The sequence below is a fragment of the Mesoplodon bidens genome (assembly GCF_964165515.1).
Source record: "Mesoplodon bidens genome assembly, chromosome: X".
NCBI classification, from domain to species: Eukaryota; Metazoa; Chordata; class Mammalia; order Artiodactyla; family Ziphiidae; genus Mesoplodon; species Mesoplodon bidens.
The window spans coordinates 125928040-125943170 of record NC_138163.1 but is presented as its reverse complement, the minus strand read 5'-3'; the positions used below and the strand labels follow the sequence as shown (position 1 = coordinate 125943170).

Genomic DNA, 15131 nt, shown 5'->3' with positions numbered 1-15131 from the left:
AAAAGAAAAAAAGCTCAGGTTCTGTGGGAAAAAACATGGATATGTGTACACTTAGGAAAAAAAATGTTTTTTTTAATACAGATATTCATAAGAAGAACAGCCTAGCAGCTACTTCTTTACATGTGTATTTATTTTTAACAAGAACAACATTCTCAGCACCGATGAAAGCTAGATCAAGAAGTAAGGTGGCCAGGGCTTCCCTGGTGGCACAGTGGTTAAGAATCCGCCTGCCAATGCATGGGACACGGATTCGAGCCCTGGTCCAGGAAGATCCCACATGCTGCGGAGCAACTAAGCCCGTGCGCCACAACTACTGAGCCTGCGCTCTAGAGCCTGCGAGACACAACTACTGAGCCCGCGTGCCACAACAAGAGAAGCCACCGCAATGAGAAGGAGCCTGCGCACCACAACGAAGAGTAGCCCCAGCTCTCGGCAACTAGAGAAAGCCCGCGTGCATCAGTGAAGACCCAACGCAGCCAAAAATAAATAAATAAATAATTTTATTAAAAAAAAAAAAAGAATCAAGGTGGCCGACACAACGGCACCCTTTCCAGGGACCTCTCTTGGCCCCCTGGCCATTCCCACCACTTCATCTCCAATCCTGCCCCGGGGCATTTGGCCTTTGCCCTCCAAAATGGACAAAGACCTTAATTAGGGTGAAGATACAAGGATAGGGGGACTCAGCTTTGTCACCTGTCTGCCTTACCTGCTTCACCTTTTTTTTCTTTCCTGGTTAAGTTTTCTGCCACCGTTTAATTGCAGAGAACAGCAGCTCGGACAGTAAATGGGCCTCTCCGACCAGGCCTGCCCTACATGGTTAGGCAATTCCTAGAGATTATGCTTCTTCCTTCCCCCTGCCAGGCTTTCCAGCGCCTCCCAAGGAGCCCCTAGTTAAAATGAATGCACTCCAGAACAACTGACAAGGGAGTGACCCAAGCTAACAGTGGTACAAGTAAAGTTGGGACTGACAGAGGGCCAGGTCCTCAGGACAGGAGCAGGAAGGCGGATTCTCCCAGCTGATGTGAGCCAGCAACCACTGCTCCTTGCGGACCGGGAGGTAACAGCTAAGCCCCAGGCCACACCTAGAGTCTGTCATACAGAGTGAAGTAAGTCAGAAAGAGAAAGACAAATACCATACGCTAACACATATATATGGAATTTAAGAAAAAAAAATGTCATGAAGAACCTAGGGGTAAGACGGGAATAAAGACACAGACCTACTAGAGAATGGACTTGAGGACACGGGGAGGGGGAAGGGTAAGCTGTGACAAAGCGAGAGAGTGGCATGGACATATACACACTACCAAACGCAAAGTAGATAGCTAGTGGGAAGCGGCCGCATGGCACAGGGAGATCAGCTCGGTGCTTTGTGACCACCGAGAGGGGTGGGATAGGGAGGGCGGGAGGGAGGGAGACGCAAGAGGGAAGAGATATGGGAACATATGTATATGTATAACTGATTCACTTTGTTATAAAGCAGAAACTAACACACCACTGTAAAGCAATTATACTCCAATAAAGATGTAAAAAAAAAAATTTAAAAAGATGCAGGAATTAGTCCTTAAGCCCCGATAGATAATGTTCATCCAAAGATCCTAGCACCAGCCGCCCCGGAGCACCTGGGAACTTGTCAGAAATACAAATTCTTGGGCCCCACTCCAGGTCTGCATGGGGAGCGGGTCCTAGGAATCTGTGTTTTAACAAGCCCTCCAGATGATTCTAATGCACGCTAAAGCTTGAGAACCACTGGTCTACAGGCCTCCAAGAAAGGGAGGAGCTGTGCCGGGCTGGGAGGGAGGAAGAGAGGCGCAAAGCAGCTGGGTGTTACAGGACAGGTGAGAGCACAGGGGCAGAGTGAAGCAAGTATGCTCTAGAGCCGCGCTGTCCAATATGGTAGCCACTAGCCACAAGTGGCAATTTACATTTAAAATAGAAAGACAAATATTGCATGATCTCACTTAAATGTAGAATATTTTGAAAAAACCCACAAAACCACATTTATAGTAACATAGAGTAGAATGGTGGTTACCAGAGACTGGGATGTGGGGGAAAAGGGGAGACTGAAAAAGAAAGAAAGAAAAAAGAAAATAGAAGGATGGTTGCCAGGGGTTGTTGGGAGGAGGGTGAATAGCGAGTTAGTGTTTAGTGAGGAGAGAGATTCAGTTTGCAAGACGGAAAGGGTTCTGGAGGTGGATGGTAGTTACTGTTGCACAACAATATGGATGTACTTAACACCACTGAACTGTACAGTTAAAAATGGTTAAGAAAAAGATTAAAAAGTCAGGCCTCAGCCACACCAGTCACGTTTCTAGTGCTGAAGAGTGACTTACGGCTAGTGGCTACCATATTGGACAGCGTAGGACATGTCCATCATCGCAGAAAGTTGTACTGAACCACACTGTAGAGAATCCCAGTTCCCCCTCCTTTGAGCTGTGTGACCTTGTGTAAGTTACTAACCGTCTCTGAGCCCCCGATTCCTCCTTTATGAAATAAAGCTCATAACATCCACCTACCTCATATGGCTGTTATGGAGCTGGAACTAAAATAATAAATGTAAATCACCTGGTACAACTGTCCAGGCTATAGCAGGAGCTTGATAAATAATAGGTAATACTCTTGCTACTATGATTTTATAAGCAACCATCAGAGACATTTTCTAACAGAACTGACAATCTGCATTGGCTAAGATGGACTCCTTTCACTATGTTTTGACTGCAAATTTCGAAGCTTGTGTGAGTGGCTCTGTTTTCAGCAGGACAAGCCAGCAGTACCATCCTGAAGCAACACCCATTTGCCGGCAGGTCAAAAAATGGGGCATTCTAATCCAGAAGCAGTACTGTAGAAGACTTGTAGTAAAGCTACAATTCTTGAAGTCGGAGAGCCTCATTTTGTGTGGAGATTTTTCCTTTTTCCTTTTAAACCACTAATGTCACAATCCATGGGAAGGGTCCATTACATTAGACTCAAGGCTTCAGTGTTCTTCATCTAGAAAGATGCCCGAGAGATCTTGTAACCTTCTTGCAGACCTTCCCCCATAAAGAAAGCAAAAAAACACAGCCGAGATATCATCAAAAAGTCTACAAATAATAAAAGCTGGAGAGGGTGTGGAGAAAAGGGAACCCTCCTACACTGCTGGTGGGAATGTAAATTGATACAGCCACTATGGAGAACAGTATGGCGGTTCCTCAAAAAACTAAAAACAGAATTACCATATGATTCAGTAATCCCATTACTGGGCAGACAAAACTATAAGTTGAAAACATACATGCACCCCTGTGTTCACAGCAGCACTACTCCCAATAGCCAGGACATGAAAACAGCCTAAATGTCCATCGACAGATGAATGGATAAAGATGTGTCATGCATATACACACACACACACACACGCACATATATATATAATGCAAAACTACTCAGCCATAAAAAAAGGATGAAATAATGCCATTTGCAGCAACACGGATGGACCCAGAGATTATCATACTAAGTGAAGCAAGTCAGAGAAAAACAGGTATCATAAGATATCACTTATATGTGGAATCTAAAAAAATGATACAAAGGAGCTTATTTACAAAACAGAAATAGACTCACAGACATAGGAAACAAACATGATTACCAAAGGGGAAAGGGGGAGGAGGGATAAATTAGGAGTTTGGGATTAACACATACATACTACTGTATATGAGACAGATAAACAACAAGGCCGTACTGTATAGCACAGGGAACTATATTCAATATCTTGTAATTATCTACAATGGAAAAGAATCTGAAAAAGAATATATATATATATACAACTGAATCACTTTGCTGTACACCTGAAACTAACACAACATTGTAAATCAACTATCCTTCAATAAAACATACACATACACACACACACACACACACACACACACACAGCCAAGAGCAACTGTACAACATGGAGACATCCTCTGTGCTGAAGAGCAGTCATGAGGGAGAGAATGGGCTGGGAAAATGGGAATAGTACTTCATATGGGTTTTTATACTAATTAGGAAATAGGGAGTCACTGAATGTTCTTGAGCTAGAGCGATGAAGTCAGAGGGTTGCTGTAGCGAGAGGAAGAGCAGCTGGGGGAGCAAGACAGGAGTGGGGCAGAGTAGTGAGAAGACTGAGGATACTGCCAGGTGAACCACGCTGAGGCCTGTGCTCCCGACAGCGGTGGGCAGGGCTGAGGAGAGGAGGACGGCGGGTCGAGCCTATGTGAACTGGCAGCAGAGGTGACATGGGGAGAAAGGGTCCAGGCTCCCGGCACTGAGGCTGCATGCTCAGACATCATGTCCAAGAGGCCAGTTTTCCCCTTCAAACTCTTTTGGAGGGATTTCCCTGGCAGTCCAGTGGTTAGGACTTTGCGCTTCCACTGCAGGGAGCCCGGGTTCGATGCCTGGTCATGGAACTAAAATCCTGCAAGCCGCGCAGTGTAGCCAAAAAAAAAAAAAAAAAGAAAGAAAAAGAAAAACAACTCCTCTGGAGAAGCATTGCCATTCTTCACATGGACTCTGGACAAAGCCAGCTCTGTGGGTAACGGGTCAGAAGAGTCAGGTAAGGGACTGGCAGCAGGACCCTTGCTCAGGTTGGTTTTTCTGGCTTAGAAATCATAACAAAGGCTCCCTTTCCTGATCTACTCAGGCCTCCGGGGTGAATCTCAGACTTTCTAATGTTCTGGATGAGTAACATTAAAAAAAAAAAAAGGAGGATCCAACATGAGTTGGACAACTTCTGACTTTGTCAAAAAAAGATGTTAAACTACAAATGTCATCATTCATAAAAGAGACTTTAACACTAAGAGAAGTGGGAAAGGCCATTTTAGAATAAAGGGAAGTTCTGTAAAATGGAAAAGGTTTAGCTTTAAAAAAGAGACTGAGTACATTTTTACTCTTCTTCCATTTAACTGTGCATGCGTAGAAATGTTGTCCCACATGGGGTGGCAGTCTTCAAGCCTGGTCTGTAGGGATCACGGGTTTATGTGACTTTCCAAAACGGTTCCCTGTGCAGTTTGGGCTGTAAGAATCAGGCTTGTTGACCCCAAATCCAACTGCCCAGCTCCTAAGAGCAAAAACAAGGCCTAAGGTTTCTGGCGTGGGTGTGTCTAACATGGAAAGGCCAGGCAGAATCAGTCTCTTCTAGCCTTCTTAAAATGCAAGTGATAAGCCACAAAGGATCCTAGAACAAATATTGATATTTTCACATTCAATAATTTCATATTTAGTCTAGCGGGTTACTGATTTCTTTTTTTCACAAAAGGAAATTGCAGCCAGAGCTAATTGCTCAATCTGAAATGTATCTGGACATTGTTTAGATGTTGGAAAGGAAACGGTAACATTGCAGAGTTTTAGCAAAGAGGAGGGCATTATTTTAGAAAAAAATGCAAATGTAAATTAATAGAAAATGCAGTCCTGAATGGTTTTCAAAGCTTCAATGTACACAGTCGAAATAGCGCCTCTATTTTGAGCTTTCCTTGACATTTTTCTTATTTTTAAATGCAAAAGGAAATTCATCGGCACAGGCTCAATCCATTCCCATCCATTGATTTGTTGGCCAATCAATGGCCACTGCAATCTGAAAAAAATAACACCAGTTTCTCTGAACCTTTCCAAGCGAGGCTGTGTTCAGCTAAGCTTAATAAAGAGAAAAACAGCAAGGACCATCTGGAAAACACTCTTCCGGAGTCGCGAAAGATAGTGGCAGCCTTTGCCCAACCTGCTATAAATAAGTGTCTCAGGAAAAAAAAAACACCCGATTTTCAAATCTGTTTCTACTTAATACAGCTGCAATAGAGTTTATTTAGCTTTTCCCTATAGCAGGAAGACTGTTTGCATTTTTATGACAAGGGTCTAAATGTTTTTCACAGCCATTTCCATTGCCATTATTTTGAGGAACAACATACCACGCGGACCTGTCTGTTGGCTTCTGCAGCACTCAGTGGTGGCCCCAGTGGGCTCTGCACCATGAAACTGGCCTCCAAAGCCCAGATTTATGATCCTGCTTCCTCTCCCACTGTTGCAGCCATCACCCAAATCCTACCCTGCAAGGGCTGGGCAATTCAGAATGACCAAGAGTCACGTGCTGCAAATCAATTATTTATCTGCCTGGACCCAGCACTCGGTGGATGTCTGCCAGCTCATTGCCTCTTCCTTCAGGCTGACAAGGAAGAGTCAAACTACTCTTCAAGGGAGGCTAGAACTCACCAATGAGGGTCCAATTGCTGGCTGGCTTGGCCAACCCCTCCATGCTCACCTTTCCATCGTTCCTCACTGGCTAAGCCTGGAAAGGAATCCCTCTACAATCGACACTTGGAACTCCTTCGGACACTCTTTGGAAAAGGTCGGCCTGCCTTGGATGGCTGCAAAATGAAGTGGCCCCCAGTGATGCCTGCAATGAGCACCTGGCCATACCCTTGAGCACCCGCAGACACCCATCCCTCTCCAAAGACTGTCAGGGCAGGGTTGGTCCTGGGACACTGTCCTGTGGAACGAGCAATCCACCTCTCTGTTCTCTCTCTGTCCCCCAAGCGCCCATCCCATTTCCATGGATGGGCAGGGAATGGTTCAACCCCATGACACCTTCCCCATGAAGGCATGACCACCCCCCTTCTAGCCTTTCCAGGGACCAGCAGTAAGAAGATGGCCGAGGGCTCATCCAGCGGCAGCATTCCATCTGTTACTGTTGACTGCAGGCATTACCAGGACCGAGCTGGCTGGAGGAGCCCTGCTGCCGTTCTCTTTCCCAAGCAGAACTGCTGCAGGGAAATAAATGTGTGTAAGAGGGGGAAAAACCGGGAGGGGTGGTGAGGCCCACCTGAATTTGAATGTCCAATAATTTTGAAAAATGCTCCATCTCCTCACCATTGACTTTCTCTCTCAACAGTACTGGAAAACACAGAAATGAGTGGTGGGTAAAGCGCTGCTACGATCTGAAATGAGTCTATTACAGTGTTATGAGCAGAGCTCTCCCAAGTACACTAAAGGGCTAAATTAATTGGCTCAGGCTTAAGATGCTACAGGAGAAATGACAGTGGGAAGGGGGTGGGGTAGAGGAAGATGCCTGGTGGCTTTGAAAGCATGCCTGGAATCAGGTGTATATGAAAAAGAAATCGGGAAGAAACAGAGAAGCTGTTAGTTGTCACAGTGTGCCCCCCAATTACCTATGACTTATTTGATCACCTGACTTAAAAAAAGAATCTCTGGGGCTTCCCTGGTGGCGCAGTGGTTGAGAGTCGGCCAGCCGATGCAGGGGACATGGGTTCGTGCCCCGGTCCGGGAAGATCCCACGTGCCGCGGAGCGGCTGGGCCCGTGAGCCATGGCCACTGAGCCTGCGCATCCGGAGCCTGTGCTCCGCAGTGGGAGAGGCTGCAACAGTGAGAGGCCCGTGTACCGCAAAAAAAAAAAAAAAAAAAAAAAAAAAATCTCTGTATAATCTCTTATACAATCTTATAGACCCTTCCACCCACTTTAAAATTAAATCAGGCACATGACCCACTTCCAACTGTTAATTAATCACCCCCATGAATTGTACATATAAGTCAGAGGGGGAAATTGTGTCTTTTATTATTTCAAACTGAAAATTTCCAAAAGCCACAAATTACCTATTAAACCTTGGTCTAGACCAGTGGTTCTCAACCAGGATCCATTTTGCCCCAGAGGGGACATTTGGCAAGATCTGGAGACATTTTTGGCTGCCACAACTGGGGTGGGGAGGGGGGCAACACTTCTGGCATCCGGTGGGTGGAGGCCAGGGATGCTGCTAAACAGCCTACAGTGCACACGGCAGCCCCACGGCAGAGTGACCTGGCCTAAAATGTCAACAGGGCCAAGGTGGAGAAACTGTGCTCTAGATAAAGGCAAATACGCTTGGCCTTCAATATTTGTATCTTCGGCACTCATCAAAGGAGAAAAATCCCATTTTCCTTGAAATCTAAGGTTGGCTTACATATATGTTTACTAAGGACATATTTACTCCTTTCCAAATAAATGAAACAGGTTCTCAATCTGAATCTGGGAACATTAAAGAAATACTGTGATGATGGTGGAGTTAGGCAGGGTGCATTTTAAATGCATATTTCATCAGTCTAAATGGATAGAAATTAATATCTCATAAAATAAAATGATTACCTAGTTACATTCCATACAAAACCAAAATCAATACACTGCATCTTACTTAACCTGCAATTAGTGTTTTAAAAAACTAAACCAAGGAAATGCCATTCTTTCCCATTTCTTGCTAGCTGGGTACACATTTCTGAGCATGAGCCATTAAAAAGCAAACAAGCAGACAAAGCCCCCCTTTTTTTACGCAGATTTTTCCAGAGCATAAAAAGCTTTCTGAATCATTCTATTTTATTTACTATAGATTCAATCATTCTTTAGTGAACAAAACATGCAGCCCATTCTGTTGGTTATGCCTGCCTGGCTTTCCAAATACCCTCAAAACTGGGATGATGAATCACATACTTTGTGGCCCCACTGTGTGTGTGTGTGTGCGCGCGTGTGTGTGCATGTGTGTGTGTGTGAGGTGGGTGTGGGAGTCCTTCAGCCAATTGTTTCCATAAAGTCTTAAGAGCAGGTGCTGAGATTCTCTAAAATTCCTTTAGTGCTAGAACATTCTGTGTGGCTGTGCGGTGTCCCCAGGATGAGGATGGGCTTCGGGCAGGAAAAAAAGCGTGTTCCTAGAGTTGGCCTAGAGCTTCCAGGCTAAAACCGTGGAGGAAAGAATGGCTGACAGCTATAGCATTTCGACCCTTCCGGGCCACCGTTCCTTCCCCTGAATTGTAAGGCCAAAGTGGGCATACACACAAAGGCAAAAATAACAGCAATGACAAAAACGCCAAAGCATACCCAGCCTTGGCTGCCAGTGAGGCCCAATTCCGCTGCTGAGAAAGAACAGTTGCTACAGTGCAGCTGGAGGAGCTTTTCCAGGGAACTGGTAATACCCTGGCTGTTAATGAATTATTTTTCGCCAGAATGTCGGATTCTTCCTGTGCTCCAGTAAACAGTCTGCTTCTGCCATGGGAAACAAAACCAGCTCCTTCCGAGGAGATCAAGGAGGTCAGCCAAGGGTCCCCTGTGGGGGCAGCCCCCTCAGGAGCCAGAGCCACAGGCGCCTGACCTATAAATCACCGAAGCTCCAAGTTCATTATTCCAGCTCTTTCTGTTTCCTTGGGCCATGCCCAGGGCCCAGGGTAGGGCCCAGGGTAGGGCCCAGGAAGACCACAGTGCCTGCTGTGAGCCTTCCCCCACCCTCCTGAGCTGCCCCTTGCACAGGGCTCCTCATCGATGGCACCACATGTGTATAAAACTGGCCTTCCTGGTGTTCATCCTGTCTCTCTCTTGCAGAAACTGCATTTATTCCCTTGCTCTTGTTTTCATCAAGCTGTCAGGAAATGACTATGTGCATCCCCCTCTTTTCCTTTCTCTTCTTTAAGACTGGCCCCAGACCCAAATAACCCACTCTCAGCACAAGGATGTCTACTTGGGACACTATTCTCCAAACACACATCCCCGGGAAGGATATTATTAGAGCAGGTGTCAAGGAAATCAGTGGCTCAGGAGGGAGACAGCTCTCCAGTGGGCAAGGACACTGGCCTGGGGTGGGGTGGGCTGGGGTGGAGGAAAGGACGGCCAGCCCTGCCCACCCCACCCCTGTCTTGCTGTCATCTCCATTCAGTTTCAGGAGCCCACATTCCTCATGGAAGGTGACTGAGCAAACATGCTCATGGGCAGGCTTGATGGGGACCCCCCAAAAATGGCACCTTAGCTACTAATAATCAACGTTGCCTGATGCCAGACTGTTGTGGCTCTTGAGTCAGGCCCATGCCTCCCACCTGCCATGGGGATGGAGGGCGTTTATGCCCCCCAAAACTTCTGGAGGTGCTATGAGGCTGAAGACACAGGCTGGCAGAGCAGAGCTGCCTAATAGAAATACGTGTGTAATTTTCAAGTTTCTAGTGGGCACACTAAAAAGATTAAAAGGAACACGTGACATTAATTTCAACACTAGCTTATTTAACAAATATATTCAAAATATTATCATTTTAACATGTAATCAATATAAAAATTATTAGTGAGCTATTTTGCATTCTTTCTTTGTACTAAGTCTTAGAAATCCTGTGCATACATTATCGTCATAGCATACCCTGCTTTGGACTAGGCACCTTTCACCTGCTGAAAAGCCACATGTGACTAGTGGCTACTATATGGGATGGTGCAGGTATAGAATATTTCCATCATCATAGAAAGTTCTATTAGACAGTGCTGGGCTGAAAGACCAAAAAAGCTGTGGGAAGAACAGTGACGTGTGAGAACAGCATGGGTGATAAGAATTACAGCAGAAATGGGAACTGCAAGGATTGGGATGTTCTAGGAGCCCAGCCCTACCTCTAAGTGGAGATTAAAACGGGCTCTTACGAAAGGCCCAGGGCCCATGTCGACATGGTGGGGGGCTGCGGGCTGCCCTCACAGAGGTGGCAAGGCCAGCGAGTATAATCATTACTTAAGGCATCTGCTGCTTGAGCAGCCTGTATCTTAGCTCTTCGGATCTGTTTAAGGCAGGGGCTGGGAGAGAAGATCACCAAAGTCACGTATGTTCTTTCAATAACAATTCTGGGTTTGCAATCTAATTTGGTGAAGCAGATACAGAAACATGATCAAATTACGTGCGCCTGTGTCTGCGCGTGCATGTGTGCCCCTATGAGTGTTCTTGGCTGGAGAGAGAAGGAGGGTCATGTGCGAAATCCAGAAGTACTAACGTGGCCACCCAAATCACCTCCTCAGCAGCTGCCATCAGAACACAGGAGAGCGGTAGCCTTGAAAGGCTCATCAGAAATTGTGAGCCACAAAGGAGACGCCTTGGGTCTGGTAAGAATGAGATGATGGGCATCTGGGCAGACGGTCAGGTGGGAGGGAGAAGTGGCAATCGGAGACATTCTCCAAAGACAAGCGCTGCCAACTCTACAGCAAGGATGTCACCCTGATCCCCAAATCAAGCTTAATTCAGGGTCCCACACAAGCTTCTGTGCACGGGGGAGTGCAATTAGCCATCTTTCCCCTTCCTCAAGAGCCTCATCCTCTGAGGTCCCCCTCACGTCCTGATCATGGAGGCAGCAGAGTCAGCAACACCTCATATGTGGATTCAAATCCTGGCTCTCCCAGTGGCCCCAGAACTTCTAGGGGGTTAAAGGCCACCATCTGGTTGGAAGGGGGCTAAAAGACTTGCTTCGATGGTGCAGTTGCAGAGCAGGAACACACCTTATTTTTATTTAGAGTTTACTTATTTGAGACGGTTAAGAGTCAGAAATACCTTACCTACCCTCTGGGCCCACCACGGACCTCAGGCTCATTACTTAATCTGTCTCATCCTCAGTTTCCTCGTGTATAAGATGGGAATGCTACTGCTCATCTCACGTGGGCTCGTCGGCTTGGAACTACCCAGGGCTAGAACTGCAGCAGGACACCAGGCGCTCCGAGACCCCAACCAAACACAAATCTCTACATTTCTCCCTGCTGGTCTCCCTTGATAATAACTTACAGCTCCCTCCCACCACCATTCACTCCATCAGTTCCATCATTTAGTCACTCAACTCTCATTCATTAAGCAACGGTTGGGTGTTGGGAATTCCAAGATGAAAAGGCACAGTCTTTCCATCTGAAATAGTTAAGGACTATTTGGGGTCTATCTACTTGGCACATAAATAAGAGACTTGGGGGAAGGGTAGAGGAACATGTTGCCCCTTTAAGTCATAACCACCGAAGTCTGGAATTAGACACTCAACTGGAAATTTCTCTGAGCCTCAGATTCCTTATCTGTAAAATAATGCCTCTGTTACATCATGGTTTCCCACATGTAAAGTGTCTGGCAGACAGAGGGCAACAACAAATGTTAATTTCCTTCTCGACTTATTTCCCTCCACTACCCTCCTTCCCTGAATCTAAGGTTACAGAAGGAGCCAGCGAATAGACACTTGCTATTTTCTTACTGGAGATTCAGAGCACACTGTGTGTGGATGTCTCCACATACAGAATACCTCCATTCTGGGTCAAATGGTTCTGGGGAGACCAGTCCTATCTAGTTTTCAGGTCATTATAGCTAGGGCTATATTGGTCTTCTGGTGCTACAGCACTTCCAGCAACACCTCGTCACACACCTTCCAGCCTTTTTCTTTCTTTCTTTCTTTCTTTCTTTTTTTTCCCCCTCCATTTCAGGGGTCCTGTCTTGGTGGCTCTGCTTTCTGGCTACAAGACTTTTCATTTATTTTACAGTTCTTGACCAAATGCCCATCAACTAAGTTCTCATATTGGCAACTGGCATCACCTGGAAAGCTGTTTTCTCATTTGTTCCTGAGATGGGCAGATTTTCCTGGGCCAAAACTCACCTCTGGAGGTCTGGGCTTCTTTGCATGATAAAGGACCTCCCTGGCTGGCTGAATGGCACCATGGGCTGGTGCCAAAGCAGCCAGTACCCCAAGATCCAGTCTGACTTGGCTCGTGGTGCCCGACCACCTTGTCAACGTCTCTAGTGGGCATCTGTCAGGATGAGGCAGAAGCGCCCATTCACAGGATATTGTGTGGGGGGTGGGGGGTAGCTGGCTTCTCTGGGCTTCCAAGGGGCAGAGAAATCGAGATGTCACCGGGCTTATAGCCTTCCAGCCACCCCGCCTTCAGAAAGTAGCACAGCTCCCTGTGTTCCCCTTTGAGAAGAAAACACTGAGGACAACAGTGGGTAGGGGCATAATGCTGCTCGGGTGAGCGGCTCCCATTCACTAGCCGCCCCACTGCCCTCCTCCCACGCTGCCACCCCTCTACTGGAACAAAGGCATATCACAACGCATTTTCAAAGTTATCAAAAGTCTCTTGGTCAATCAACAAACGATTCTGATGACGCAAAAGGAGGAAGAGAGACGTCTAGAAAACGGTGGGAGATTCCTTGGGAAAAGCACACAAAACCTTGCCCGATGCATGCAAGGCTAAGAATTGTTTTCTCTCTGCTGGCTGCTTTTCTCTCTGTTCTAAAGAGCAGCTTCCAAGAATCAGCTAAATAAAGGGATCACACTAGAGGATGAGAGATAATGCTAAACCAACAAAAACAAAGACCCAAATGAAACAGAGCCAGCCTGAGAATCCGCGGTTATCAAAACTTTGTTTGGCCGTATCTATTTATCATCGCTGCACACCCGGGCTCTGCGGAATATCATTCTGTTGATGTCACTTATCCTCAGCAAAATATTTACACATCCTTAAAAACGCCAGATGAGGGGGGCCGCCCCCGCACTGCCGCGAGCGGCCCCTCAAGCCCCGTCGCCGAGTTCTGGGTAGACCGTGAGGTGGGTAACGACGGTGGGTGGCTCCAGCGGGCACAGGTAAAAGCTGCTGACAGTTCCGGCAACGCGGCCACGCAGGCGCTGCGCCCTGCCCTGCCCACCTCTCCCCTACCTGACTCTGTAAGAAGCAGCCACATCCCCGATACGGTGTCAGCGTCTCCTCCGCCTCCCCCTGCTTTTCTCATTGATTAAGTTCTCACACCATTGTTAAAGCCGGGTTGCTTTTCCCCGGAAAACTGGGCTGAATTCATTAAGCTTCCCCCCATCACAAAAGGAATATTCATAAAAGTTTGGCAGGCAGAGAGGGAAGCTGACTGCGTGCCTTGGGGTGGGTGACAATTCGCTCCTCCACAGCCACCTTCCTCTTCCGTGCCCCATCCCTCTCTGCATCCATCCGTCGTGCCCCAAACCTACTCCAGGGACTTCTGACAGGGGAAAACAAAGCAGCAGCTGTTTGGCAACATTTCTACCCCCTCGCCGGCAACTGTGGTGGGATGCCATTTCCCCACCCAGGCGGAGCTTATCCTGAACAATAGTCGGGCTTTAAACGGCAAACAAGCAAACACACAGAGCATAACCCCAACCCCGAAAAAGCCAACGCGGAGGAAGGCAAGAACTCCCTCCGCAGCAAAAGGCACCGCTGAAACGCACGCAAAAATGCAGCGAGAAGGCTGCTCGGTGCCTAACATGGCAGAAAGCCCGAGCTGGTGCGGCCACCCCGGGTCCGGGCATTGGGGGGCACGAAGGCTCGCGGGGCGCCGACGCACACTCACCCAGCTCCGGGAGGATGCGGGGCTGGCCGAGCGTCACAAAGACGAGCCCAGTGAGATCTGGCAAAACCCAACTTTCCACCCGGCTCGCCAGGGCCGCCAGATACGTCAACAGAATCCATCTTTCGAAGGGCCTGGAAGGCGCCGGGTTTTCCGGGCCGGGGCAGAGCGGCAGAGCCGAAGGCGGCCCGGTGCGATGCCCGGGCGCGGAGTCCGCCGCGCGCCGCCCTCTGCGCCCGGTGCCAGCGCCGGTGGCGGCCCGAAACCCACTTCGGGGCCCCCGCCCCGCCGCCCGGCGCCGCCTCCCCGGCCGGCCCCGGCCCCGCCGGCCAGTGCGCGGCGCCGGGAGCAGGAGCGGGGCCCGGGGACGCCGCGCGGGTGGCGGCCTCGGCTCGCGTCCCCGCCCCCGCCCGGCCCTCCCCGCTGGCCCCGGCCTCCGGGCGCCGTCCTGCCTCCGGGAGCAGGCCCCTCCCCGGGCGCCGGGCCCCGCCAGGCGCGCCCAGCCCGGCGCGCCCCCTGCGTCCCAGTGGCAGGTCCGCGCGGGGAGGGCACGGGGGGGGTACCCCGGCCCGCACGGGGGGGTCGCGGCCGCTACCTTGCAATCGCGGCCGCCGCCTCCAGGAAGCCAAGGGGTGGTCGCGGGTGCGGGAACTCTCCGGTCTGGCCTCGCCGCCGGCCGCCTGAAGAGGGTGCGCAGCGGTGGGAGCTGCCGTCGCCGCTGTCACCGAGCTGCTGTCACCGAGCTGCTGTCGCCGCCGCTGCTGCCGGTCGTGCGTGAGCGTGTGTGCGCCTGTGTCCAGACGAGTGTGTCTGCGTGCGGCGCCCGGCCTTTACTATATACACCGAGGGGTGGGAGGAGGCGGGGAAGGGGAGGGCTTGGGGGAGGTGGCGGAGGAGGGGGAGCAGGAGGGGGGCGAAAGGGTACCCGAGGAGGCGGCGGCGGAGGAGGGACAGGTGATCTCGCCCACGGGGAGGGCGTGGCTGTCGGAGGCGCGGGGTGGCGGGAGGAAGGGGTGCCGGGGCGCGGGGGGC

At 49.2% G+C, this 15131-nt stretch overlaps 1 protein-coding gene across 3 annotated transcripts in view; it reads right to left on the bottom strand.

Moving 5' to 3' along the window:
• Nucleotides 1-14813, bottom strand: part of RAI2 (retinoic acid induced 2) — a 61797-nt gene extending 46984 nt beyond the window's left edge. For 2 of the 3 annotated variants that reach the window (XM_081222006.1, XM_081222008.1), the window contains exon 1: nt 14103-14452. The gene's annotated coding sequence lies outside the window, so the exon portion shown is untranslated. Of the gene's footprint in view, nt 1-14102; nt 14453-14694 lie in introns of those variants that run through there. The other variant, XM_081222007.1, reaches the window with a different exon arrangement.
• Nucleotides 14814-15131: the final 318 nt, after the last annotated feature.